The following is a 27,709-nucleotide window of genomic DNA, read 5'->3' on the forward strand; positions in this document are numbered from 1 at the left end:
CTAACTTCTCTGTTTTTTTCTCTTTGCGTCACTCAATACCTTTAATCAACCAAACCAAACAAACCGAATTAAACCGAGTTCACTCGCTTAAAACACACTAGTTGTGTTTCGGGCCACCGAATCTCATATTTTCTTTTAAAATCTTATTATAAACTGATTATAATTGTTTCTAAATTCTAAAAATAATTGGTATGTCAGAACCGACTTGATCTTATGACAAGCCTGGACCGACAAAACCGAACACCCGCTTAACACTGACGTTTGGAGTTTCTTCCTCATAGAACTCCTAACTTGGTTAAGTTTCTTATTTAATGAGTTATCTCAAAATATTCTATCACTTTGGAATGCCGGGTTCGGACTTGACAACTTATCAAGACCAGAACCGACTAAACCGAACACTCATCAAAATCCCGTTTTGGTATTTATCTATCAAGGGGTCGTGCACTATTGCATTAAACCAAACCCCTCATATTTACTTAACATAGGTTAAGTAAAACATATGTATAGAACACCGAGACTCAATTTCGGGTTAACTTACTTTTCACACCGTTACTTTAATTACTTAAGTTTTTACACTTTAAACCTCAAAACTTTGTTTACTTATTTTTTTTAATCTTATTTTACTTTAAGCTTCCTCAAGACATCCTACTAACTTAAGGATCTTTTTAAGCTAGGACTCGCACGTTAACTCATTGAGCTCGTTTTCCCGAAGCTTTCTATTGAACAAATCCTTCACCAAAGGGTTCCCTGATATGCCTCTTACTGATTCTTTTGTCAAGAAAGAGAAGAGGGTTCGTGATCCCTGTATTAACAAGCCGGTGCTGAACGTTATGTGGCCTCTAACTGCCAAAGTCACGTCTATGCCCGTCACCAAGAGATTTTCTGAAGGTACTCTTGATGAGATGAAGTTTTGGACTTATGATGGTGTGACTACTATAGTTATTATATGGCTGAAGAAGGAGCAGTACCGTATCGTTGACCCACGAGACCTGCTGAAGTTTGGAGAAAAGGATATCAAAACCCTTAACGGCTTTCAAATTATTGCTGAACCACTTTATGAGCCATCTGCTAAGGAGTATTTAGGTGTGGTGGGATCGATTATTCATACTGGGTTATATGCAGGGGCTTAAAAAGTGGTTGATGCTGAAGTGATGGAGCACGAATGAAGATCAAACTATAAACCAAGAGGGAGATTGTTGGGCTAGACTTTATGGTTAATACTTATTCTAGTTGGGTTTGGTTATGGTTACTATGTAATACCGAAAATTTTCGTTTTCGGTAGGCTTCTTGTATGGGCTTGGGCCGTAGGGTGTTGGGTATTATATAAACTTTGTAACTAGGTCATTATAGGTGGTCGATCTTTAGTAAACGGTGGGAGGTTGCATAGTCTTTGATTCATATCTTATTGTAATCCTTGTGAATGGCTTATGCACCCGACGTTATATAGCGTGTGCTTTGAAGTCAATCGTGTCTTGATTTGTGTTTGTTCGTATTTGTCTTGAATCAATTCGTTGTTAGTTTCCTCCTAACATCAAGTTTATTGATATCACATTAAAAGATCCTGTTTTGGGACTTACAGACCGGCTGGTCAGAACGGCCCATCCACATGACCACACCGCGCCTCGCGACCATGTGGTCAGACCCTGGTCGCGCAGCGCCTAGACGTAGATTTTCCAGAATGTTTCCGATTTTTGGTCAGTTTAAGGCCCAATTCACTATAAATACACCCTTAATTTGGAGTTCCTTGGGGCATTTTTTCGAGATTCTACAGAAAAATACCCTACAGCCACCAGACGATTTTTGGTCAGATTTTCCAGAAGAATATTCTATAGCCACCAGAAGAATTTGGAGTTCCTTGGAGCATTTATTAGAGATTCTTGGAGGTTTTGAAGGCAAGGAAGAATTCGGTGAAGTGTTCTACATTCAAGATCGAAGACTACGGGTTTTATCACCTTTGATCTTTCGTTTATATTACTTTCAGCATGTTTTCTGTCAATAATGTTTGTTTGATTTTAAGATGTTAGGCTAAGTAATGAAAGGTCGGGCCATACTCAAGCCTCAATTTTTGGTATGAATGTGAAAATATTATGAACTTTAAAAATTGAATACAATATCATTTGATGCTTGGGTAGTTTTAACGTTAGAGTATGCCAAGTAGCCGGTGATATAAATCATAAATCGTTTAGTTTTAGTGTTTTACATTTCATTGGCGTGTGGTTTTATAACCTTAAATCTTGTATTGATGCGATGCCTCTAGTCCGGAGACTATGGGTCTGTATGCGGTTTATCATCTGGGTATTCACATTTCCTAAGTGGATATATGTGAATATTAAAAAGCTTAAAAAGAGAAAACCCTAGTTTTCTGCCAAACATAAGTAATTAAACTTGATCATTACGTACTTAAAGTATAAATACACTACTGACTTGATCATCCATGTTGTTATCCATGTGTGGTCCCCTTGCTCGCGTCTCATTACCATTAAGAAACGGACCACAAGGGAGATTCCAAATGTAAACCCTACAGATGAATTTGTGCATACTGACCTATGGTGAAGGGTTCGGGGTATTGTTTGATAATGAGGGTATGTCATGTTGTGGGGAACACTAGCTAATTAATTAATTATACCTTAATTGTATCTTATGGCTGCTTTGTTAAACTTTGATGTTTAAATTTAGGTGTATAAACAAAACCATTGATCGTCTTAACTATTCATGCAAAAAAGAGAGCAACAAAAATTTTAAATCTACTAATTTTGAGGTTTAAGTCAATTTGGGCCGGTCTGGTCCGGTAAAGACTGAAAATAAACATGTGTTAACTGTGTAAACCACAAAGTTATATAAATAAAGAATTTTTGGATCTTACTTGTTCGGTAAAGATCAAGGCATGAGTTTAAGAAGACAACAATATCGGTGATCACGGCTTTTGTGTTTTTCTGGACTTTAAAATAATCTATATGTTTTTAAGACTATTTTCCGATTTCGATATTATTGCATTAGACTTTTTAAGGGACGAAAAAAGAGTAAGTGTGGGGATATTTGATATACTGATATTTATATATATTTCCCTTGTATATTTTATATAATATTTTATTAGTTTTTGTTTGATTTTAGTTAAAATTTGTATACTACTAACATATTTGTGTTTTGTAGGTTCCGGGAGTTGAACGTGGTTAAAAAGGGCGAAAAACGAGTCAAAATAAGCAAAAACGAGAAGCTAGAACGCATCGGGAATGGAACCGGAAGGTGAACCGGTCAGACCGGCTGGTCAAACCGACCCTCTCACATGACCACGCCGCGCCGCACGGCCAGCTAGTCAGGCCCTGGTCGAGCGGCGCCTAGACCTAGATTTTCCAGAATGTTTCCGAATTTTTGTCAGTTTAAGGCCAAGTACACTATAAATACACCCTTAATCTTAACCTGAAAAATACCCTACAACCACCAGACGAGTTTAGAGTTTCTTGGAGCATTTATTCGAGATTCTTGGTGGTTTTGAGGGCAAGGAAGAATTCGGTGAAGCGTTCTACGTTCAAGATTGAAGACTACGGGTTTTATCACCTTTGATATTCCCTTTTTTATTATTTTCACCATGTTTTCTTTCAATAATGGTTTGTTTGATTTTAAGATGCTAGGCTAAACTTTATAGACTGCCTAGGCTATCGATGAACCATCGTTTATGTTTTGATTTTAGTTGGATTATTTCTTTCCGTTATGGTTTTATGATTTAGTAAACTATTTGATTTTATTTGATTGATGCGTACGTGCACTTGGTTTTGCTTGTTCTAGTTTTATTATTCCACAATTATCCTTGGTTATTGTTTCATTTGATAGGATTTTGTTAGGTCATCTACTATGTGTTTTTTATTAGCTTATGATTGAATTCGAATAAGATCACAGGAAAAATATTATTAGTCAAACGAATAAAAGTGCGCTGCTAACCTAGAAAGTTCTTAGGTGATAGGTTATTGTTAGATCTTTGTTGGTTAAGATTGCTAAATTTAGTTCTTTGTAAGGAGTCCATCTAGGTTAGATTAATTAATATTGTCTAGCGAGTCAATTAAGTTTGTCAGATTACCTTTGATTTCCGCGTTGTAAGGTAGGATTTCAATATAAAGGTACCCTTTCATAATTAATTAGATAACCGTAAGGGAGTTTAATTTATTAGCTGGTGTGTCTTAAAACTTATTAGAAACCCATAGGTGTCTTCTTGAGAATGGTCGGAGGTCATGTTCGGGTTTTCTTTTAAGTGTCTATTTTACGATCCTAGTTCCATAACTTTCTTTTCCAACTATTTGATAACTTAAACTTTGGGGATTCCCACCTAGGTGGTTTTTCATTAATATTTGAATCAGTTAAATTTATTTCTCTTGTGTTTTATTATTTGTCTTTTCTTAATTAGTTGTTTTATTTAGTTTAATATTAATTAAATTAATTTCCCCTTTTATAATAATAATTAAATAGCCGTGTAGGTAAATTGAGTCTAATTAGTTAATATACATAATTTAAAGAGTCTCCTGGGTTCGATATCTGGACTTACTTAGCTATACTAGAGTCGATCGGTTCACTTGCCAGTTAGTAGTTTTGTCGAGTTTTAAGAGTCTAGAATTTTTACTTAGTGTCTAGATTAGCATAATTTAATTAATAATTATTTGACTAGTTTTAGCACATCAGGTATAATCAAGTATGTCTTATTAATATGACCTAATCATTATATTTATAGGACCCTGACATACCTTCTAGATACTCTAATCATTACATAACATTCTTAAAATAAACCTAAGTGTAAAACAAGTCTTCGAGTAAACATATTCCTTGTTGAGAAGACCTTGTAATCCTTAGTTTGCTGGGAACATTACTTCGAGTAGACTTACTTCGAATATTTTCAAAGAAAATATTCTTTTCAAGCAGGCTTCAAACTTCATGATAGATCCAAACTTTGCTCAGAAATATCTCACGAGGAAACTAGTTCTTACTTGCATCTCTTCAATCTTTGACTTAGTCATATATGAACAAACTAAGTATACTCGGATATTGTAGCTTGCTCGAGCTTGAACTATGCTTGGAGTAACACTTAGAATAATTTTCATTAACTCTCTTCAAGCATACTTGAGATCCACTTTTATTTTATCATTGCTCGATTGACTAGTTTACTCGTGAACTTGGTTTAAGCTTAGATTTATCAAGGTTTTGCTCGGATACAGACCTTACTTAATAGAAGAACTACCTTTCTCGACGAAGTGCAGCTTGCTCGAAGCTTAACACTTAGAAAAATTATTGAAGATAACCTTACTCGGATTAGATATCTTGCTCAATATAGTAAATACCTTGCTCGAAATGCATGAATTTGCTCGAGTTCCATACTTAGCAATTTTTAGGGAAGTTGAGAAGATTCCAATCTTTTCTTTTCAATCCTTTAGACCCAAAAATCTCTCCCTAGATTGGAACACACTCAGATTCACCAAAACACATATGGATTACATACAATTGTTTTAAAATACACATCAAATCCTTAAAAAGCAATAAATTACATTCCTCAAAGGAAATGATTGCAATACATAATTCTGCTACTTGCGCATTACACATCAAAATTAAATAAGAAAAATACAAAGCAAATGATAATACAAGTAGCTTAACACATAGTCTTCAAAAATTGATCACCTGTACTTTATCCTTGTCTTTCCCTTCTTGCCAAATTTATCTTTCTTTTTCTGACTGTTACAGCTCGTTGTTGGAACACAGAAAGTTCAGCATAATATCGATGATCTTTTGAAAGATTCCACTCTTTTATGTCCTTTAAGTCTTCAATGTGTAAGGATTCGAGCTCAGGGTCATGTTTAGTGGTACCTAAAAGCAATCCATCAGAATTCCGGAGAAAATATCTTTTTGTCCTTTATTCATAAACAATATGAGAGAGTCTCCCATTCCTTTGGACTTCAGTATTTGACACTTACATAACCCTCTTCATATTTATACAATCTTTCATTGTTGCCTTGGGTTTGCTTAGATTTTCAACAGGGAAATTTGATAGTCATATTTTGCTTATCCTTTTCTGTTTCCTCTTTCATTCTAATTCCATAATGCTCTAGGTTTCTCTTTTTGTGGAACATGGGAAAACCACTTATGTATTTTTTCTTTAGGTATTTTGAGAGCTTGTTGTATTAAGCTACTGCATACTTGGATCTTTTTTGATAATCAAAGAGTTTCAATTCTACCATTTCAGTTAACTACTCCACATTAAAACCTCTAAATTCATTAAAGAAGACAATGGTTCTTGCAACACCATTAGTCATGAATACCCTTAAACAAGGGCGGGACATTGTAGGGGCGGGGTTGTGGCCCTCCTGTTTTTGGCCTTAGAAGTTGGTTACACAACTTTGAAAATAAAAAAATTAAGCTGGATGCTGTTTCCTGGCAGGAGACTATATTAGATGGAGGCTTGTGGAAGAAATATGAGGTGAAGAAGATGACTAAAAGATACATTTTTTACATTACATCTAACTGGTGTGTACTTTTAATTTAATATTTTAATATGAGATGATTTATCACTAAAAAAGGCCGAAGTTCAAGAAAATGGATGTATTAATAATGAATTCTCTTTTACTTTCTTATAATATATGTATATCATCCTTCTATAAATATGGTAAACGACTATATATATGAACTATTTTTTCATAAATGTTTTCCTCAAAACTATTTTAGTATAAAAATAAAAATATTATCGGTCTAATTAATTTGTGTTATTCATTATCTATTTAATTAATCATATCATCATTTCATTAGTTTGAGTATCATGTATGTCGGTCAGTTTAATGAAATATTTTGTTTTTTATGGGTCTGAACTTATTATTTTTCTAATATTTTCGGCCCCCTCTGTGTAAATGTTTAAGTTCCGTCGCTGCCTTTCAAGTACCAGTCTTGGGATTATAGAAAAGATCCTTTGGTAAGTCCACATCATTTGCTGGACGTTGTTCTCTTCTTATTTCAGATATGGTAAAATGAATTTGTGTTCTAAAACTTGAAGCTCTTGAAGAAAATGGACCTCTGAAGGATGATTCAGGCATCTTTAAAACAAATCCTGCTCTTTTTCTGGCCTGGTCATAGTATTCTTGTAGCTATTCAGTAGTAGTGTGTGATTTTCTCAAGATCTTCTTTGCTTTCTCTTCAGCTTTCGATTTAATAAGTGCATTCTTCTGATTTCATCTTTTGATTTCTTGATTAGGAAGGTGTAATTTCTTGCTCTATTAGCCAGATGGTTGATCATATTCAATGTTTCCTCATCATGGTTATGAGCATATGGTTTCTCCTTGTTAACTCTCTCTTCTTCAACTAATATCTTCACTTCCTCCTTTTTTCTTTCTTTTGTTGGTTTGGAGGAAGAAGGTTTAGTCTTTTCAGTAGGAGACACTTCAATATTCATCATTTCTTCTTTATACTTCTTCAACTCAATATCATGTATCTGTTTCTTTGGAGTTTTTGAGAGTTTATCAATTACAACATATTCCAAGCCTCTTGCTTTCAGCAATATTCTTAGCAATTTTTCTCTTTCTTTAGATAACTCAACTTTTTCTCTCTCCTTTTTTTTCCTTTCAGTTTTGTTTGAACCCGATTGACCCTTTAACCAATACACAGTTCTTAGATCTGATACATGTATGAATACGGTTAATCTAAATACATATCTAGTTCATATTACGTTTGATTGTATGTTATAAATATATATTATCAGTTGTATGTATGTGTATAATAATAGTATAAAGCTTGAGAGTGAAATGGACAACAATTCGTTAATATTAAAACTCAAAACCTTAAATTAACAGTGAACAGTGTTCACTATATATAGAAGATGGATCTAGTTCGTTAACATTTCCTAACGAACTAGAGTCCACTTCGTTACATACATTTAAATGAAATAAACTTAGCGAATCACCCCCTGATTCGTTATACATCCTTAACGAATCAGGAGGGTTAATTACTTAGATCTAGTTCGCTAAACATCCTTAGCGAACTAGACTATACATTAGCGAACTAACTTAACAACTTAATAATTTATTACATAAATAAACAACAAATACATTAATGATAAATACAAAGACTCTAGGCGCAAAACCGTGCACTAACAGACACCCCCTCGTCTTGAGCTCTTTGTCTTTACTTTACTTGAAGTGCTTGGACTGCCAATCTCTGCAACTATGAATCCCGTTCTCATAACATACACACACAACGCATTGGAATTGCATAGCCAGGTCATAGTTTTCATTGCGCTCAAACAGAATATTGTTCTTGTGTAGAACGTCATTGTCAGTCTCGGTTAAATTAACTAGCCACATCGGGTCAATGATCTTGATCAATTCGGTCTTCAAACCTTTGCCTAGAACAATGACGGCCTCGGCGGTTCGGTTGTCGTAATACCAGCGGTTGAAGAATAGATGCATGTGTTGGTTCAAAGTCTTTACTGGTACCCGCTTCATGGTCTTTGGCGGTTTCACTTTGAGAATCAACTTTCTCCAACCCGTCCTTGGATCAATTTCATCTATACGTTTTCGGGTTGGAACCTAGGGCTTGAGGAACTTGAATCCAGAATTGACCTCGAATAGCAATTGTTGATGAAACCAATCTGTTATCCAATCACCCCTGGTTGATAAATGGATGACACGCGAGGGTACGAACATCCCACCGCGGTAAAGTAAGAATGTCCATTATCTTCTCATAATATTGCACCCCTTTTCCCACTTTACAATGCATACTTTAAGATCAGAATCATATAACCAAGAAATAATATTACCTTGAACCTTTGACACATTCTTGAATGAAGTCACTTGGTTAACTTTGGCACGAGCAGCAACTTCGTCCTTTTTCTCTTGATCTACGTATCTGTATGCCTTAATAATCTTACGGGTTCTCTTTCTTCGATACCCAAATCATCTTGTAATATCAACATCAGTCGGGTTCTCAGTTGAGTTGAACCTCATATCAACCACCTTCTTACCCTTAGACACCCTCTCCAGATTATCCTCAACGGCTTTAAACGTTTGCTCATTAAATACTGGAGCACCTTGATCAACATTTGCGTGTTGAAACAAGTCAGGATACTCCTCCGCTGTCACATCTTCAACCTCGACCTCTTCATCTTCATAAATAAAATCTGTGTTCATCTCAACAGTTGGATCATTTAAGATCTCTTCATCGTTTAATACGTCAACATCAGGCTCAGCTTCTAACACGGTTAATTCGTCATCCTCAATCTGCTATGGTGTTTGTGACCTTTCAATGAATTGACCATCCTCAATATCATTTCTATTCACCACACTCCTAACCACCCCCGATCCATCAACAAAGATTATAGTGTCAGCTTCTATCATCTCAAAAGGTTTAACAGCTGTGTAATCTTGATAAACAATAATCTGCTTATCCGAGTCACCACCACCACTAGTACCTGCACTTGAAGATGAGCCGTGTGTTTGTTTAGGCTCACTTCCTGCACCAGACTCATCAGGATCTTCGTCATCATTCTTGAGTTTCTTAAGTGCATCATCTTTGCATGTTAATTGCAAGATGAGATACTCCTGTTCTTTGAGCTTCAACCCCTGAGACTCAACAATCGCACGAAGCTCCTTTGTTTCTTTCTGACAAAACGAGACATAACTCATCAGCCTTCTTTGGTTTTCCATGAGGCGTTCTTGATTAAGGTGGCCAGCAGACATTTGATTTTCATACAAATGAAGAAGATTTAAAAGCATGTCTGTTTGAGGATTCGGTGGCATATTATACAGAGATGGATGAACTGGCTGGATTGGTCCCTGAGGCCGTGTAATTCTCATAAATGAGACATCACTAGGTGGAGGGGGCCTCATGGACGGTGTTGGAGGAATAGTAGAGGGAATAGCAGAAGGCATTGGTATTTCAGCTAAAGCCATTTGAGGAATCATACCAAGCCTGTCGTGAGGAACCATCGTTGTCGTCAAAGTAAGCGCCGTAGTGCTAGTAGTAAGCGGCACTGCCGGGCGTTGAGAAATAGAAGGACGAGACGGTTGAACACCAAAGAAACTCCAGCCCCTGCTGACACACGTCTCTTTGCTGAACCTTCAGTTGCTAGCTCGTTACCCTTTCTTTTTTGTTGAGCTACAATTGTAGCAGCTAACGCAGCTTCAACTGCAGCTTGTTGTTCTCGAAGAGCTGCATCACCATCACCATCATTTCCACCATCATCCCCTCCATCATCATCACCTCCATCGTTCCCACCTTCTCCTCCCTCATGCTCGGAATCCGAGTCATTATGGATCCAGCGATCCTCGGGAGGACATTCATAATCAGGATTAATAATATGACCAATCAGTCGTTTGGTCTTTGGTTTTTCTTTCCGATAGATCGTCATTCTTCTCACAGTTTCAGCCTTCATATGTTCCAAAGAAAGAACATCATCCACCAATGATTGATCAATAACCAAGTTGGGAATCAAGTCATGAATAATCAACTGTAGAAATCTTGGATATATTAAGAACTTCTTATTTTGATCCGTTTGTTGACATTGCTCCTTTAGATGATAGAAGTTCATTTCTGATAAGTTAAACGGTTTGTTGAGAACAAGTGCCACAAAAGCCGATTGCAACATGATTCGGCATTCATCAAATCCACCTAGACGACCACCCAAACAATGAATCAATACATGTAGTAAATACTTGTAGGGTGGGCACAGTCCATTCTTGTTAAACATATAGCCTTCAATGTCTCCACCATAAAATACATGACGAAACAAACCCTTGATTAATTCCTTGTCGAACTCACATGGATTATCATCATTGTCTCCAAACGAAGCACACGTCTAATCACTTCAGTATCCACTGTGATAGGAGTTTGGTAGATTGTGGCTCGAATGTGATTCTCTACTTCAACGTACTCAGCTGTATTCCAGAATTGTATAATAATGCTCAGATAAACTTTGGGTCGAGCAGTTATAGCAAAGTGTATCACCGAACGATGTAAGAATGCTAACATATCCCCAAAAATAGTTTCGTCAGCAACGTTTGGATCAACAAAGGCACAAATGTTGTGTTTCTTGTCATATGGCAGCAGAGGTACCATAACATTAGCCAAAACACCTAAAAGTCAAAATTACATCTCTGAAATCAAATACCCCATAAGCATCGATGTACAACCGAATCAATGATCATAAAGACCTCGGAAACACATTGCAACTTAAATAGTATCGATTTGAGGTTCCATAACATGAAATAAGGTAATTACGTTAGGGTTTTAAACAAAGTATAAAAACCGAAAACAACAATCAATCATTAACCAGGCAATCCATAATCATAATCTGATAAAGGACTACCATGGAACTCGGAAACACATTCCGATGATAATGACATCAAATTTATGATCTATCACATATAATACAGCTTAAAGATTAAGGTTTACATAAAACTCAAAAACCGAGAATAAAATCTCATAATTAACCCATCAAACCTATGTTAAATTTGACGAAAAACACAAAGATCTACTCGTCTATACCTTATTAACACAGTGGTATAGTCAAAGGTATGAAATTCGAAGATCAAAAAATAATGGAAATTTGGGCAGCGTAACAGTGTAAAGTGAAGATGAAGAGTGAACAGTATAGGACGGTTCGTATGCACCCCGTCCTATACACTGACATTTCACGATTCCCAAGGTAACGAATCAGCTGATTCGTTTGAAATTTGAATTAACGAATCAGATGATTCGTTAAAATTAATTTAGCACTTGTCATGACGAATTAGAATCAATTCGTGTCTAATTCGTTAGTTTATGCTTAACGAATTGAAGCCATTCGTTACAGAGTGCGGAAGCAAATTAGGATAACGAACTAGAGTGTAGTTCGTTAAAATGGCCTAATTCGTTAGCCATAAATTAATGAATTACAATTTAATTGTATTTTAAAATATGAATTAAATAAATAAAGAATTAAATAATTAAATAAATATCCAATTAACTTAAAGGAATTACCGAGGACCTTTATCTCGATAATCGAATATCTTAACGTGTTTTTCCTTTAAAAACACTTAACTTAAATTAATAATTAAAGAGCAGACGGCTGCTCTCGTTGCATCGATTAAGGTAAAATTAAATATTCAAGGATTACCGAGATCTCATACCTCGATAATCAAATAGCTTAAAACGTTTCACGTTTTTTTTAACATAACTTAAAAAAAATTAAATAATAATATGTAAAACGAAAATGAAAATATTTTTGGTAGTTTGTAATATTTAAAGAATGTATTTACATGAAAAATATCCAAAACAAGAAATAGACAATCTTTTTGTGTTTTCTATGATTTTCAAAAACAGTACATATTTTTGTATTTTTGTTGAGTTTGAGCAGAGAATCATATTGACCAAAATGCCTTTCCATCACAGTTTTATATTTCAGCGATATTATGACTGGCGTTAAGTCGGTCATTGATATTGTTGTCCACTTAAATCTTATAACAAGCCTTCAAGCATTTTTATGATATGATTAATGGTTCAATTTGCGTACAGAATATCAGAAACCATCAGCCCCTAATATCGGTTCAAGCTTAATTTGATTTTTGCCAAATCACCCCAACTTGACTTAAACGTTAAAGTGTTGATCAAAATTTTGAAGATTTTAGAATATTTGAGAAATGCACCAAGTTTCCTTTACTGTGAGTGAGTATTCACGAGTCCATCTGTCGGCTTACATACATTGTATCCCCTGGGGTCCGTTTCTTATTGGTATTGAGACGCGCGCAAGGGAGGAACAATTGTATGACTAACAGCGGATTTTGATCAAGTCAGTAATTTGGATTGTACGAAGTACATCAATGATCAAGTTTAATGACTTTGGGTTTGCTCTAAAAGCGAATAAAATATTCATGTTTATGAATACCCAGATGGTTAAGCCGCATAAAGACTCACAGTGTCCAGAATCCTAATGTTTGTTATTTGTTTTATTATATTTTTGGGTGATCAACAGTTATAAGGCATGAGTATGACCGGTTATTACATTTCTGCCATCCTCACCGAGAATTTTGCTAGAGTAACACCTCTTTCAATTTGGCTTTTCTTTATGTTTATATCACATATTTTACTCTAACAGATTGTTTAAGACCTATCAATGCACCAATGATTAAGCACTTAGTCTTTTAAGCTTATTTCTTTCTAGATTTGGGGTCAAATAATCAATGTACTATCATTTTCTCTTTTTGCTTCAAAAACTCAAAATTTTGAGGAGCATAAACAAAAAATAAAATTTAATCACCCCAGTTACTTTAAGTTTATAAATTAATGGCTATCCTGTCCATCTACAAGTAGATAACAGGACCAAAACATGCAATCATGCTCCATAAACTTAAATAACTGACATAATTTTCAGCGAGAAAATAAAGTAGAAAGCTTAACGAACACCCTAAATACTTTCCATTGTTAGGTAAATGGCTATCCCGAAGATTTACAAGAAATTATCAGGACTAAACATATACAAGTATATGTCCTTCAAAAATGGAAGTACTTGACATAATTTTTAGCGAACGTAAGCAAAAACCTTTTTGGTTTTCCTATTTACATACTTATAAACACAATCTTTTTGTCTTTTCGGATTTTTCTTTACAAACTGAAAACACAATCTTTTTGATTTTTCAAAATTTTAAGATGTTTTAAAATTAGACACTTTTTATCTGTAAATACTGTAGTGTATTGCCTGTCACAGATTTGTGACACACTCAATAAATTATGGTCTACATTATCACAATAATTTACCTTCTCAAAAGTAATATGCCCATTCGAAATATCACCTTCCTGTGTAATCATACCCCAGAATTCCCAGCAAACGCCACATAACCCCCTTGAATATTTCTTACATTTGTTAAGAGGTCGAGATTTCCAGTAATATGACGAGAACATCCACTATCCATGATCCAGTTTACACCAGAATTGGTCTTGGATGTACCCTACACACAAACGAAAATGATTAGTTCAAAAAGGTAGCCCAGGCCTCAGTCTTGGGCACCTTTTGGTTTTCTTGAGAAAAATTAAACTTAGTTGAATCCAACTTTTGTTCAGCAACTTGAGAATACATTACAGGTTTCTTAGACTTTCGTCTTACATACGCAGCATGAACTACATTTGAATTCACATTTTTGCATAGCGGTTCTTTTGGAATAAACTTTGGTTTAATAGAACCATGAGTTTCATTCACATGAACAACTTTTCGAGGGTTCACGTTTGAGAACATAATATGAGTATCATCATCATGCGACACTGGTCGTTTCATAATTTCTTTTATCAAAGGAACTGGTTTAGAATGGTCCTTGACAAAAGGGTGAAGATTCTGATAGCTCTTCTGGCCGCAATTTTTCACTACATGACCTTGTTGACCGCAAAGAAAACAGCTTCGCATATCCACATGATGATGTTGAGAATTAGTTGGAACATATGACACAGAAGATTGATGATGACTCACATTTTTGGTCATGCTCTTAGCAAAATCATCAGATAACTCAAATTTATTTTTCAAATAAAAATCTAAGTTAGAACAATTTGAAAAACTTTTCAAAGTATCTGTTCTAGTTGACTTTACAAATTGAACTTTCTTGGCCTGTTTTAAAACTTTCTTTGCTTTAGTCAATGGATCGGATGAAGCTGATGTTTTCGCTTGAGCATACCGACGTTCAAGATCTTGAACCTTGGAAGTTTCATTGTGAAACACACTCTCAATAAGTTCTGGTTTAATAATACTTATTGGAATGTCTTTCTCAGTGAACATCATGTCTATCCCCTTTAATTTAAATACTCTACCAATAGATAGCTTGAAAACAGTTGGATTTATGAAACGCAACAAATCCTCATCAGAAATTTTGGGTTTTTCTGGTTTCTTAGCCCTCACTGGTTTGACATTTACATGATTATCTTGTTTCACTTGAGTTGTGTGCGAACCATACACAGCCTCCTCAAATTCATGAGGTTCACACAGTATGTGATTAGAACTTGGAATGTTCTTGTTCTTGTGTATGATTTCAGGTTCGAACACATCCTCAATGATAACTTTGTCAACATTTACAACAAAGACTTTGTTGCTTTGAACATGAGGTTTCTGAATTGAAGATTGGGCTTTAACAGTTTCATTTTTAACTGGTTTTGATTTTTCAGAAATGATTGATTCTTTAGCAATCACATCCTCTTCTTGTCTAGCAAAAGGATTTGGTTTGTAATCATTATGAAAAGGTGGTGGAATTTCAACAAAACCTATTCCTTTCTTTGAATCTTTTTGCTTACCAGATACTTCGATTATTTCATTCAGCAAAAAGGAAGAGTTTCTGAATTTGCCCAATTTGTTCTTTGAATCTAGAACCTCATTTTCAAGTTCGGTTATCTTTGATCTATGTTTCAAGATTTCTTGAAATTTTTGATCATTGATGGTCATTTTCACTAATAACTCAGCCTTAAGATCATGATTACTTATAGTTAAAGCCTCAATTTTCTCTCTTGAATTCATTTGAGAGGTCAAGGATTGCCTATAAGTATCTTTTAACGAAATAATCTCTTTTAGCAAGTTATCATTTTGAAGTTTTAAGGCATCTATCTTAGTCTTATTGATCTCACAATCAGCACATGATAACTTAGTAGTAAAAGTACTAACCTCATTTTGCTTAGCCATGTAAGCAGATGTGGTTATATCACTGATTTTTGCCATACAAGCGAAAGTAGTTGGAAGCTTTTCACTTGAATCATCAGACTCAGACTCAGTATCAGCATCAGAAGACAGTTCACTTCCACTCACATCTTGAAAGTACTAAGGAAATCCAAATATTGCCAGATTTGCTTGATTGTTGCCACATAGTAACCTTTGTGACCAGTCATCTCCATCTACGTTGGATAACATTGCTTGAGATCCAGAAGACGATGGTTTACCTCCAGAAGATTTTCCTGCATCATTTCCACTTTTACCCGATAAGTTTTGATCTTGCTTTCTAGGACCGGTATACTCCTTTTTAGGCTTATCACATTCTTTGGCAAAATTACCAAACTCTTGACAATTGTAGCACTTAACCTTTAATTTATCAAACCCCAATTTCTTGTTTAAAGATGGAAGATCTTTACCCGTTCTCTGCATAAACTTTTTAACTTTCCTGACTACCATAGCCATGTTCCACTTTAAGTCCATTAGTTCTAAATCATCAGGATCAATCTGATCATAATTTTCATCCGTCAGATTGCTCGTTGCAATCTTACTACTAACCAAATTCTCATATGAAGTCATGAAGGCAGACAAAAATGCAAAGTTTTGTTCAGTCTCCCTCATGTTTACCTTTGAGACGAGATTTGATTTATGGGTGATGAAGATCCAGATCCTCCAGATGAACCAGAAGCACAAGAGAATCCAGTATTTCCAGCTGTGTAGAAACAGGCTCGTGGATCACTATACATGGTTGTTGCATTCTCACTCGCATTTTGTGTATGAAATGCAGTGATAGGAGAAATGGTTGAACTTAATGGCATACTTCCACCATAAAATGCAGGATCTTGACTATCTTTTGAAAACTTTTGACATTTAAGATCGTATTCTCGTGCTTCGATCTTTTGCATAAATTCCGATGCCGTCAAATCTTCATTGTTGAAATAATTATTCTCTTTCAGAACCATCAAGAAAGTAGAGTAGGAACTCGGTAGTGCACTTTTAATGGTATGAATTTTATCAATCTCAGAAGTTTCCAATCTCATCTTATCCATCTCAGCTATCAAATTATTAAACCTTGTTGTCATCTCTTCAACAGTCTCACCCTTAAGCAGGTTAAAATTTCTGAATTGAAACTTGAGCATAACCTTTTTCTTTCAGCGGTGTTACCCATACTTCTCATACGAATATGTTGGAATAAAGAAGCACAAATCTTTATACTCCCTACTTGGTGAAAGATGTTTTCAGGTAAAGCCATAGTAAGAGTTTAATAAGCTTTTGTCTCAATTTCTAAAGCTTTCTTCTCTTCAACCGAGTATTGTGAGATAACTTTAGGTGTAAAACCAATAGTCTCATCCCCAATCATTGGAACAGTGTAAACCTCATCCAAACAGTATGAACAATCAGGGTGAACTGACCCTAGATGAGCACGGAAACGAGGTTCCCATTTAGCAAAATAGCTAACTTTCATCAAGCGTGGACATTTCAAATGTGAACCGATCTCGGTGTCCAGCTGTAACATTTGTTGCATTAACATGTTTTGAGAAGCTAATGCATACATACCAGCCATTTTTGACAAATGATAAAACTTCAAACTCTAAGGGTTAAAATTGAAAATTGAAAATAAGATTAACGAACTGTAAACAGTAAGAGTAACGAACTGGGAATAGTAATTGACGAATTACAACTTAACGAATCAGAAATGGTTTTAACGAAACTGAAAGAAGTTAACGAATCTGGTCTGGTCAACAAACTTGATTTGACGAAATAAGTCAACGAATCAGATGGTCAACGAATCAGATGATTTACTAACGAATTAGATAAACGAATCACTAAGAGAAGGCTTAGCGAATTTGATGACGAATCAGCTACAGTTGATAACGAATCAACTTATAGCGAATCAGGTTGTTACAACGCTTTGTAACAAACCTCTGACAACAAATGCCACATGGCAAAAGTTGTTATAAAACAGTGTCCGAGGTAGGACACGTGTCACACGATTCAGTTGACACGAATCATAATATATAATGAACTGGTTAATGAATCAACCAAAACTCATAGCGAATTAGCTGAATATGTTAACGAATCAAGCTGAGAATTTAATGAATCAGACTTGATTGTTAACGAATTGATTTGAATCTTCAAATCTTCAAATCTTCAAACGAAGATTTCCAGATTTCAGGAAATTGAAGAACTCAAACCCAGAAATCAGATTTGTAATACTTAATTAATACTTAACCAAATCGTAAACTTAGCCTATCAAATTACTCGTAAACCAAACACGAATCCATTCGTATCAATCCCGTAACACAATTGAACTTAATTCGTATCCAATTTAACCAATAATCAACCTCTGTTCTCGGCTAAAACCAGATCCAACCAAAATCAATCTAAACACAAACCAAAATCCAATTCCAATCGTCCAAACCTCACCAATACCTTAACACATTCAATCCAATCCAAACCATCCTTAATACATCCAATTAACCTCTATTTGATCCAAAATCAAATCAAACAGAGACTTAACACTAAACACTAAATACTATCAAATATCAATTTGACAACATCAATTAACCGTCAAGTCAAGCGTAAATGAGAACTGAAAGCTCTGATACCACTTGTTTGAACCCGATTGACCCTTTAAACAATGCACAGATCTTAGATCTGATACATGTATGAATACGGTTAATCTAAATACGGATCTAGTTCATATTACGTTTGATTGTATGTTATAAATATTCATTATCAGTTGTATGTATGTGTATAATAATAGTATGAAGCTTGAGAGAGAATTGGACAGCAATTCGTTAATATTAAAACTCAAAACCTTAAATTAACAGTGAACAGTGTTCACTATATATAGAAGATGGATCTAGTTCGTTAACATTCCCTAACGAACTAGAGTCCACTTCGTTACATACATTTAAATGAAATAAACTTAGCGAATCATCCTTGATTCGTTAAACATCCTTAACGAATCAGGAGGGTTAATTACTTAGATCTAGTTCGCTAAACATCCTTAGAGGACTAGACTATACTTTAGCGAACTAACTTAATAACTTAATAATTTATTACATAAATAAACGACAAATACATTAACAATAAATACAAAGACTCTAGAAGCAAAACCGTGCACTAACAAGTTTTCCTTTTGGGTGCAGGAGGTTAACAATTTGAAGCTTCTTATATTCAATTTTCTTTTTCTCTTTCTTTTGTTCAACAGCGGCTTTTAATTCAGGAAATATTTTCTTTGTGAGTAACTGAAATTTGGCTTCAACCTCCTTTTTAGACATGATCTTTATAATGTCATAGGGTAGCCATTATCAACAAGGAATTTTGGTTTTCCATCATATTTCTTCAATACAATTTCCCTTCTTTTACATTATTCTTATCCTCTTCTTCTCTTAGCTTGGCTTTCCTTTTGTCATCTCTCATTTCTTTTTCTTTCAATACCAAGGAAAGTTTTGTAATGTCTTTATCAGACATTTTCTCCACATGTTTAGGATCACAGTTGAATCTTTCCAAGAATTTTATTTGTTTCTTGAAAAGTTTGCTTCTTTCTACCTTTTTCTCCTTCTCTTCTTCACTCCTTTTGTTTACCTGATAGTCAAGATCATTATCATTTAGATCTTCGATCTCATCAATTGTCATACTAAACTTCAGTATAGCCTTTATTCTTGGATTATCTCTCTTAATCTCCTCCATTCTGGCTTTTTGATATTCTCAAATTGTTGATGAGATAAGTGAATTGAGGAGAAATTTGTTCAACCTAAATCTCTGGTTCATTCTCAGCATCTCCAACATCTTCATCATATGAAAAATCATCAAATGCACCAATCTGAGGTTCATCTTGTTGTACACCTTCATGTTCATTCTAAGCATGAACATATTTTTCATCAGAAGAGTCTGTTAGTGCACGGTTTGGTCGTCTCGAGTCTTTGTAATTGTTTGTAATTTATTATTATTTTAATGTAAGGGCAGTTTAGTAATTTACAAGTCCCATTCGTTAATGTATAAGCTCATTCGTTAAGTATGTTTAACGAATGATGCTATTCGTATTTATCTATGTTCATTCATTAAGTATGTTTAACGAATGAACAATAATCGTTATTATTATGTACCATTCGTCATGGAATGTTGACGAATGAGGTATAGCGAATGAGTCATTCGCTATACCCATTAAAGTATTGATGTAATGATGACGAATGAAGGCCATTCGTTACAGAATGTGTAGCGAACGACATTCATCTTCTATATATAGACTTATTCATTCTCACAATTTAACTAAGTGTTTATATTTTCCCTCTCAAGCTGTTACTTTGCCGAAATCACCTCTCATACACTTCCTTTATTAATCTATTAGCCTTTCACGTGCTCATATCACATAACTAGATCCGTAGGTCAATCGTTATGGATTGATTAAACGTATTGAAGCTTGATTATGTCTTCTCAAGTGGTACTAAAGCTTATTTGTTAGATCATGTTCGTGAATTAAGGTATTCGATGGTGAATTGATAGTTTAATTCACTGTTTAATTGTTATGTTTGGATCTGAAACTGATATTATCAATTTTAGTTCAATAAGCATGATGAGATGTTAATTAATTGCTGAATTGATTATAACTGGGTTCGGAACTGGATTGTGTTCTTAGTGGGGATTGAATTTAGTTATCGTGATAGTTTGGAATGGATTTGGATTGAGATTGTATGTATAGGAAATAGAGGGTTCTGTTTTTGGTGTTTATCAAATTTCAGACATATTTGGATTTGGAATTGATGGTTTGTAGTGGTTTGGAATTGTCTGCGTGATCGATACGAGGTGTTTAAGCATTTAATTGTGTAAATTGGTTAAGAATTGGTTGATTTATCCATAGGTTTGTGTTCTTTCAGATTAAAGTTTGAATCTGAAAATTTCCAGATCTGGAAATTGTGTTGAAGATTTGAAGATTCAAAGACACATTTGTTATGGCATAAACATTCATTTGTCATACGATTGATAGTCATTTGTTATCAAGTTCTAACTTGTCACACCCCAAAATCGTTAACTTGGCAACGGAAGACTAAATTTTGTTAATTTGGGCGGTGACAGACGCTGTTCAGCCAATCATATTCAAAATAATGAACCATTAGTTGGACTTTATTAAATATCAGAGTTTTACACGTGTCAAACATGCACGGTTCTATTTTAAATTACAAGTCCAACTATCATTCATTCAAACGCACAACACCATTTTCCCGAATCCTTCATGAAGCATCCATTTTCTTCATTTACCTGAAAAGTATGTTAAAATAATTTTGTCAACACGAATGTTGGTGAGTTTCTCAATTAAAAACCAGGATGTAACAGTTCTCAACTTTACTCCCATTTATTCATCATTCTTTTCAATGATAAATTTCATTATTCACCATTCTTTTCAATGAGAATTTAATTTCCACTTTTCCAAACATAGCTATATATTTCTTAAACAAAACGTGTTAGTTGTAAACGAGCAAAGAGTACAACACATGTATGACTATCATTATAATAAACTCGAAACATACCAAAATCAAAATATTCCCACCTTTTCAACCAGAGCGACTGGAAGAGTGGGGGGCATCGCCTCGATAGATCTACCAATATTTTTAGGCCCTTTTCCTAGGTTAACGGTTTTTCTTTTTATAATGACTCATCCCATTTAACACAATTTGTAAAATATATAGCCCTTTTATTTACATACTTTCCCTCCAAAAACATTTATAAATCATTAAAACATTTAAAAGTGGGGATTTACGAGAAAACTCACCTTTGCCTCAGCTCAAATAACATTTATGTGTGATAATATGCCAATCAACGTCAAGATCTTATTAATAGTCATCCAAATGATAACCAGATTCCTATGTGTAATACCAAGTATATTAACACATAAACATAGATACAAATGGAATCCTATCATAACTTAATTTATTTATCCTCACGTGTCTTTTTTATTATAATTTTAATAACTAAATTACAAACTTTTATTGTTTAGGAAAAATCGTAACTAAATCGAATGTTTTAAAATATCTTATAAATATATTGGAACACCATAGTTTCAAATAATCGTTGTAAAACTAATATATGATTTTGAAACTAAACTTGGACGTTATTTAATAAAAGTACATATAGTTATGTTAAAATATAATATTCTTTTATTAATAGACGAGTGTTTGAATTCTGACAAATATATTATATACCACTTTCTTAACAAAACATAATATAATCGTTATTATTATTTATACCGAAACGTGTTATATTAATATTCTTAATATAAAAACTTTGTTTTCATATTTTATATAAAAATTTACATTTTCTAAAAGTATATATTTATTTTTAATATTAAATGTGGTCACTATCCGGGTAAACTATTTCAGTCCAAATATCGTGTTTATAAATATATACAAACGCACGAAATCGTCCAAGTCTCAATTGTACCATTTTTATCACTCGATAGTATCTAGCGATTTTCTAAATAATTATTAACAAGATTTTCATTGTCCAAGTTATTTCCGATAACAATATTTCTTGTTATCCAATTCTTTCAACACTTAAAGATATAAACGATATACCTCCTCGCGTACGGTTCGAGTCTAGAAATCTGCTCAAAACCCGCATGCAATGCGATCCGGATACATCAAGTCGTTCGTTTTTGCGTCACGAACGTTTCTCCGGTCTCGGATCGTCCGTACAACACCTCAAAACCTACATGCGACTCGTTTTAAGAAACTATTTTCGTTCTATAATCTGACCAGTAAATTACTAATATTATAACTCACCATCTAAACATCCGATCATAGATCCCTTCAGTGGAATCAAATATCTATATGTTAGAAAGGTTCACCGAAAATTTCAGCTCGATCCGATGGTCAGATCTCCGGGAATATGCATTTCTTTAGAGCTATGTTTTCAAAATCCGCCCAGCGAGCTGAACAATAAAACGGGTTTAGAAACCCAGCCTAAGCAACTCCAATCCTCATCTCCACCGTTCAAAATGATTATCTCTGGGTTATGAACCCTCAGTAAAAATATCAAGATGATCGGACCATTAGATCTTCGGTTATAGACTGATCTTTGTGGATATGCTAGAATAATACAATCTGTCCAGATTTTAAAACTTGTTTTTAACAAACTTAAGCTCAAAATTAGGACGATCGGAGCTTACCATTGCGTTCGGGAGGTCAAAAAATGGTTCCGGGTAAAATACGGAATTCGGCCGCCACCGGACCACCACGCCGGACCACCACCGGCCACCGCCAGACCGCCACGCACCACCGCCGGACCTCCCCGCTCCACCACCGGAGTTCTCTGCCTTCTCTCTACTCTCTCTCTCTCTCTCTAGATTTCAGAAAAATATGTTGTTAAATGGATAAAAAGTGGGGTGACCCACCTTATATAGGTGCGGTTTGGAACGAGTTTTACGATCGCGTTTCGGTTTCTCGCTTCAACGATCCCGCTACTTCGAGTGACGTTGTATTTTCCAAATTCATTTCATCAAAATAATTATTCCGTTCTCGAATTAAATTTGTCTCGTTAACTTATTTTATCCGCTAATAAGTTATTATCGATAGTTTACTGGTGTCGGTTCTGTGTTACTCCGAACTTAATAAACATAGCATAGTTGATTTTCCCAAAAACAACTCATCAAAATTATGGTGTCTATTCGGTTTATTTTATCCAAATAATAAACCTCAATTACGGAGATAATATCAACTTTTACAAGCTCATCGGTACATGGGCTTTAACGACCGTGTTAGAAAATACTAATTTGCGTTTTCCCGCTTCGTTATAACTCAGAACTGAGCCACGTTTTCGCCTGTGTTCTTGGTTTTTGATCCTATAAAATATTCAAATGGATTCACCCCTGGACACCTTCTTGACTTGAATGTCGGGTTAAATTTTCACACGTTTAACCGAATACGTTCGTTTCTCCGTTATTTATCACCGGAATTTCTTTATTCCGTCTCATTTCTCACATGTTTTACGATATATATATATATTCCCTTCATTCTTAGCTTAAAATACTATATTTAACTTATGGGTCTTACTCTTCACTTAATCCAGCCTAAACATGTCCTAATCTCGTTTATGGAATATAATAATACTTTTTATTTTGCCGGGTATCACATTCTCCCCATCTTATTTGAATCTCTTCCTCGAGATTTGACTGAGCATAGAGGATATAACATGTTGGGTCAAGAGTTTGACCCAAATGAGGAGATTTGACCTAAATGAAGATTATGGAAGATTGGAATCTTCTCAACCTCCTCAGAATTTGCTAAGTAATGGATCCGAGCACACCTTAGACCTCCGAGCAAGCTTTTACTTAGCCGAGTACGATATTTTGCCTACCGGGCAAGGTTTACTTCAAATAGTCTTCTTAGGTGGTTATTCGAGCAGGGTTTGCAAATTAGTGTGTTTCCGAGTAGGGTTCACTAGTTTATGTAAATCCGGGCAAGGTTCACTTTATCAAGCAAGTCTGTTCTTCAGAACCAAGTATATTACTCCTCCGAGTAAGGTTTGGTTAACCAAGTCCAAGAAGCCAAGTGATTGGAAGACCTGGCAAGGTATTCATTAATAAGTATGGTCCGAGTATGCTTGATAATCTAAAGGAATATCTCTAAGTAACATCGGGAAAGGTTCAACTCAAGTGTTGGGTCAAGAGTTTGACCCAAATGAGGAGATTTGACCTAAATGAAGAATATTGAAGATTGGAATCTTCTCAACCTTCTCAGAAACTGCTAAGTATTGAAACCGGGTACACCTTGGACCTTCGAGTAAGCTTTTACTTAGCCGAGTACTAGATTTTGCCTCCCGGGCAAGGTTTTCTTCAAATAGTCTTCTTAAGTGGATATCCGAGCAAGGTATGCTTTTTGGTGATTTCCGAGTAAGGTTCATCTATTTGGCATATCCGAGTAAGGTTCACTTTGTCAAGCAGAATTGTTCTTTAAGACCAAGTATTTTACTCTTCCGAGTAAGGTTTGGTCAACCAAGTCCAAGAAGCCAAGTAATTGGAAGACCGGGCAAGGTATTCTTTAATAATTATGGTCCGAGTATACTTGATGAGTTGATGGAATATCTCTAAGTTATATCGAGTAAGGTTCTGCTCAAGCAAGGTATGTACTCCCGAGTACGCCTTATCAATAAGTTATTCAACTGACAATGAGCCGAACAGGATCATAGAAGAACAAGGTTGCTCGTAAGGATTTGTCGAGCAAAGTTTGATAAGTCCAAGAAGATTGAAGTCTACTCGGTGAATATTTTACTTGGTAAAATATTCTTTAAGTAAAGTCTACCCGGAAACTGATTCCGAGTACACTTCTATGTTTACCAAGTTTGAAGGAAGGCCGAGTACACTGCGTACTCAGAGACTGAAGTTTAATGAAAAGCCTACCCGGAAGACTTGTTTTACACTTAGTATAATTTTTGAATATGTAAATTGAATATGTACTATCGGATAGGGTTTCTAGAAGGAATGATAGCTGTCCTAGGTTGGCAGGCCTATAAATAGAATAATTAGGGCACGCCGCAAAAAAAACGAGATACAGAGAGGATAAGACCGACACATTAATTAAGAGAATATTTTGTGTGTGACGGCTGTCCTAGGATTCCTCCTAAACCCTAATCGATTATCCTTTTGTATGATTAACGTTATATAAATGGAAATCTTTTGAGTGAATCCTTCGTGTGTCTTCGTATTTTGAATATTCACTGCAACCGTATGTTTGTTATTGATTCCGCCTTTAACAAACGGTCATCTTTCTAAACATAGTAACCCATCATTAACTCGCTTGTCAACACGATTAATTTTGTGTGAGTTATGACATGATTGATTAAGATCCGATCCGAAACGACCTGACAAGTGGTATCAGAGATGTTGTTGCTGCTATTTTTAGAAAGATTGTTGCTGATTAAGTTTTGAAGAAGAATGACGTAAGCAGAGCACTGTTCGATTGATTTGTGACGGCTGTCCTAGGATTCCTCCTAAACCCTAATCGATTATCCTTTTGTATGATTAACGTTATATAAATGGAAATCTTTTGAGTGAATCCTTCGTGTGTCTTCGTATTTTTAATATTCACTGCAACCGTATGTTTGTTATTGATTCCGCCTTTAACCAACGGTCATCTTTCTAAACATAGTAACCCGTCATTAACTCGCTTGTCAACACGATTAATTTTGTGTGAGTTATGACATGATTGATTAAGATCCGATCCGAAACGACCTGACAAGTGGTATCAAAGCTCTGTTCTTCATTTTTCTTCCAGATCTACAAGTTTTAGGTGTTTTCTTTTCCTTATTTCACTTAAAGCTTTGATTTTTATTGTTGAATCTTGTTCTATTCATATCAGACACCTCAGATCTAAGAATTTATTCTCAGATCTGATTATTTTACTCTATTTTCGATAAAAGCTTAACTTTTGTTTTAAGAAAATGTTTGGATATGAGGAACAAGAGGTGTCTACTAATAAGATACCTAGATTGTATGGTCAGGAGAACTTTACCAAGTGGAAAGTGCTTTTTGAGGCTGCTGTTTGTTATAATGATGTGGATATGTGGAATTCTATCAAGAATTGACCACAAGCTGCTGTTGAAGAAGGTGCTAATGCAAATACTATTGCTGCTGTTAGAGAGAAAATGAGAAAGGTTGATGACAAGGATTTGGCTATGCTCAAACTTGGTCTGTCTTGGGAAATCCTCACAAAGGTTGCACATCATCAACGTGCTAAGGCAATGTATGATGCAATCCTTGAGATGTATGAAGGGAACACTGAATTGAAGAACATTAAGAAGCAAAGACTGAAGCAACAGTTAGAAAAATTCAAGTATAGAGATGGTGAAAGGTTGAAGTCAATACTAGAACGTTTTCTGAGTATTGTGAATGAGTTGAGAACAACTGACTATGTAATGACTGACTTTGATTTAAATACAAAGTTGCTCAACTCAATGCCAAAAGAATGGTATACTGCTTGCAAATTCATCATTCAAAAGCAAAATTTCAATGAATTGAAATTGGATGATGTAGTATGTTTTCTTCAAGCTGCTGAACTTGAAATGATTGAGAATGAAATGATCAAGGAAGATAAACCAAGTTTCAATGTGTCAAATGCTTTAATTGCTCCAATGGGGAATCTTACAACAAAGAATCAACAACAAATTCCCATCATTGAAGAACCAAGTGATCACAACAATGAGACTGCTAGGTCATTCATTGGAGGTGGTTCAAGCAGTCAAGGTGGTCAACAGAGGTTTAATGTTCAATTAATTGATGATGATTCAGCCTATGTGGGAAATGAAAATGCTCAAAGTGCTGGTGCAGGGCATGTTCAAGGGAGTGATGCACAAGCCCTAATGTCTATGTTCACTGAGTCCTACAATGCATTTGTGGCCAAAAACATGATTCACACAAGTGTGGTGCAGGATGATTTGGAACAAATAGATGCTGATGACCTTGAAGACATGGATCTCAAATGGCAAGCTGCAATGTTGGCATTAAGAAGCAAGAGACTGTACAACAGAACTGGTAGATCACTAGTTTCTGGTCCAAATGAGAGAATATGATTCGATAAGTCCAAGGCTATCTGCTACAACTGTCAACAGCCTGGACACTTTGCAAGAGAGTGCAATTTGCCAAGGAACTTTCAAGTCAATCAGTTCCAACAGCCTAGAAACCAACAACAATACCAGCAGAATATGCATAGAAACAACAACCAGCAGAACTTCAACAATAACCAAGGATTCAATCCCAACAACAACAACTTCCATCCAAACAACAACTTCAATCCCAATTTTAATAACCACTATCAGCCTCAGATGAACAACCAGCAGGGCATGAATCAGAATCAAGTATATCAAATGAACAACAATCAGAATCAAGCTGTTCAAATCCCTGCAACTCACAACATTCCAGCAAACCAAAATCAACCAAGAAATCAAGGCAATGTGGCAGTAACTACTCAGCATGAGGGAAGCTTTGACTGGAGTAACCACGAGGAAGATATAGCAGATGATATCAGAAGAGCTAATGTGGCA

The 27,709-nt window shown here is 35.2% G+C and overlaps 1 long non-coding RNA gene across 1 annotated transcript in view; it reads right to left on the bottom strand.

Annotated features, from left to right (window-relative positions):
* Positions 1–26,439, bottom strand: part of LOC143552775 (uncharacterized) — a 181,731-nt gene extending 155,292 nt beyond the window's left edge. Inside the window, exon 1 of the long non-coding RNA XR_013138707.1 lies at positions 26,259–26,439. This is a non-coding gene — a long non-coding RNA (uncharacterized LOC143552775). The remainder of the gene's footprint in view (positions 1–26,258) is intronic.
* Between the last annotated feature and the right edge of the window lie 1,270 nt (positions 26,440–27,709).

Source organism: Bidens hawaiensis, unplaced genomic scaffold, assembly GCF_021521415.1.
Source record: "Bidens hawaiensis isolate Kalapana, Puna unplaced genomic scaffold, B.hawaiensis_p1.1 tig00017035_1, whole genome shotgun sequence".
NCBI lineage: Eukaryota > Viridiplantae > Streptophyta > Magnoliopsida > Asterales > Asteraceae > Bidens > Bidens hawaiensis.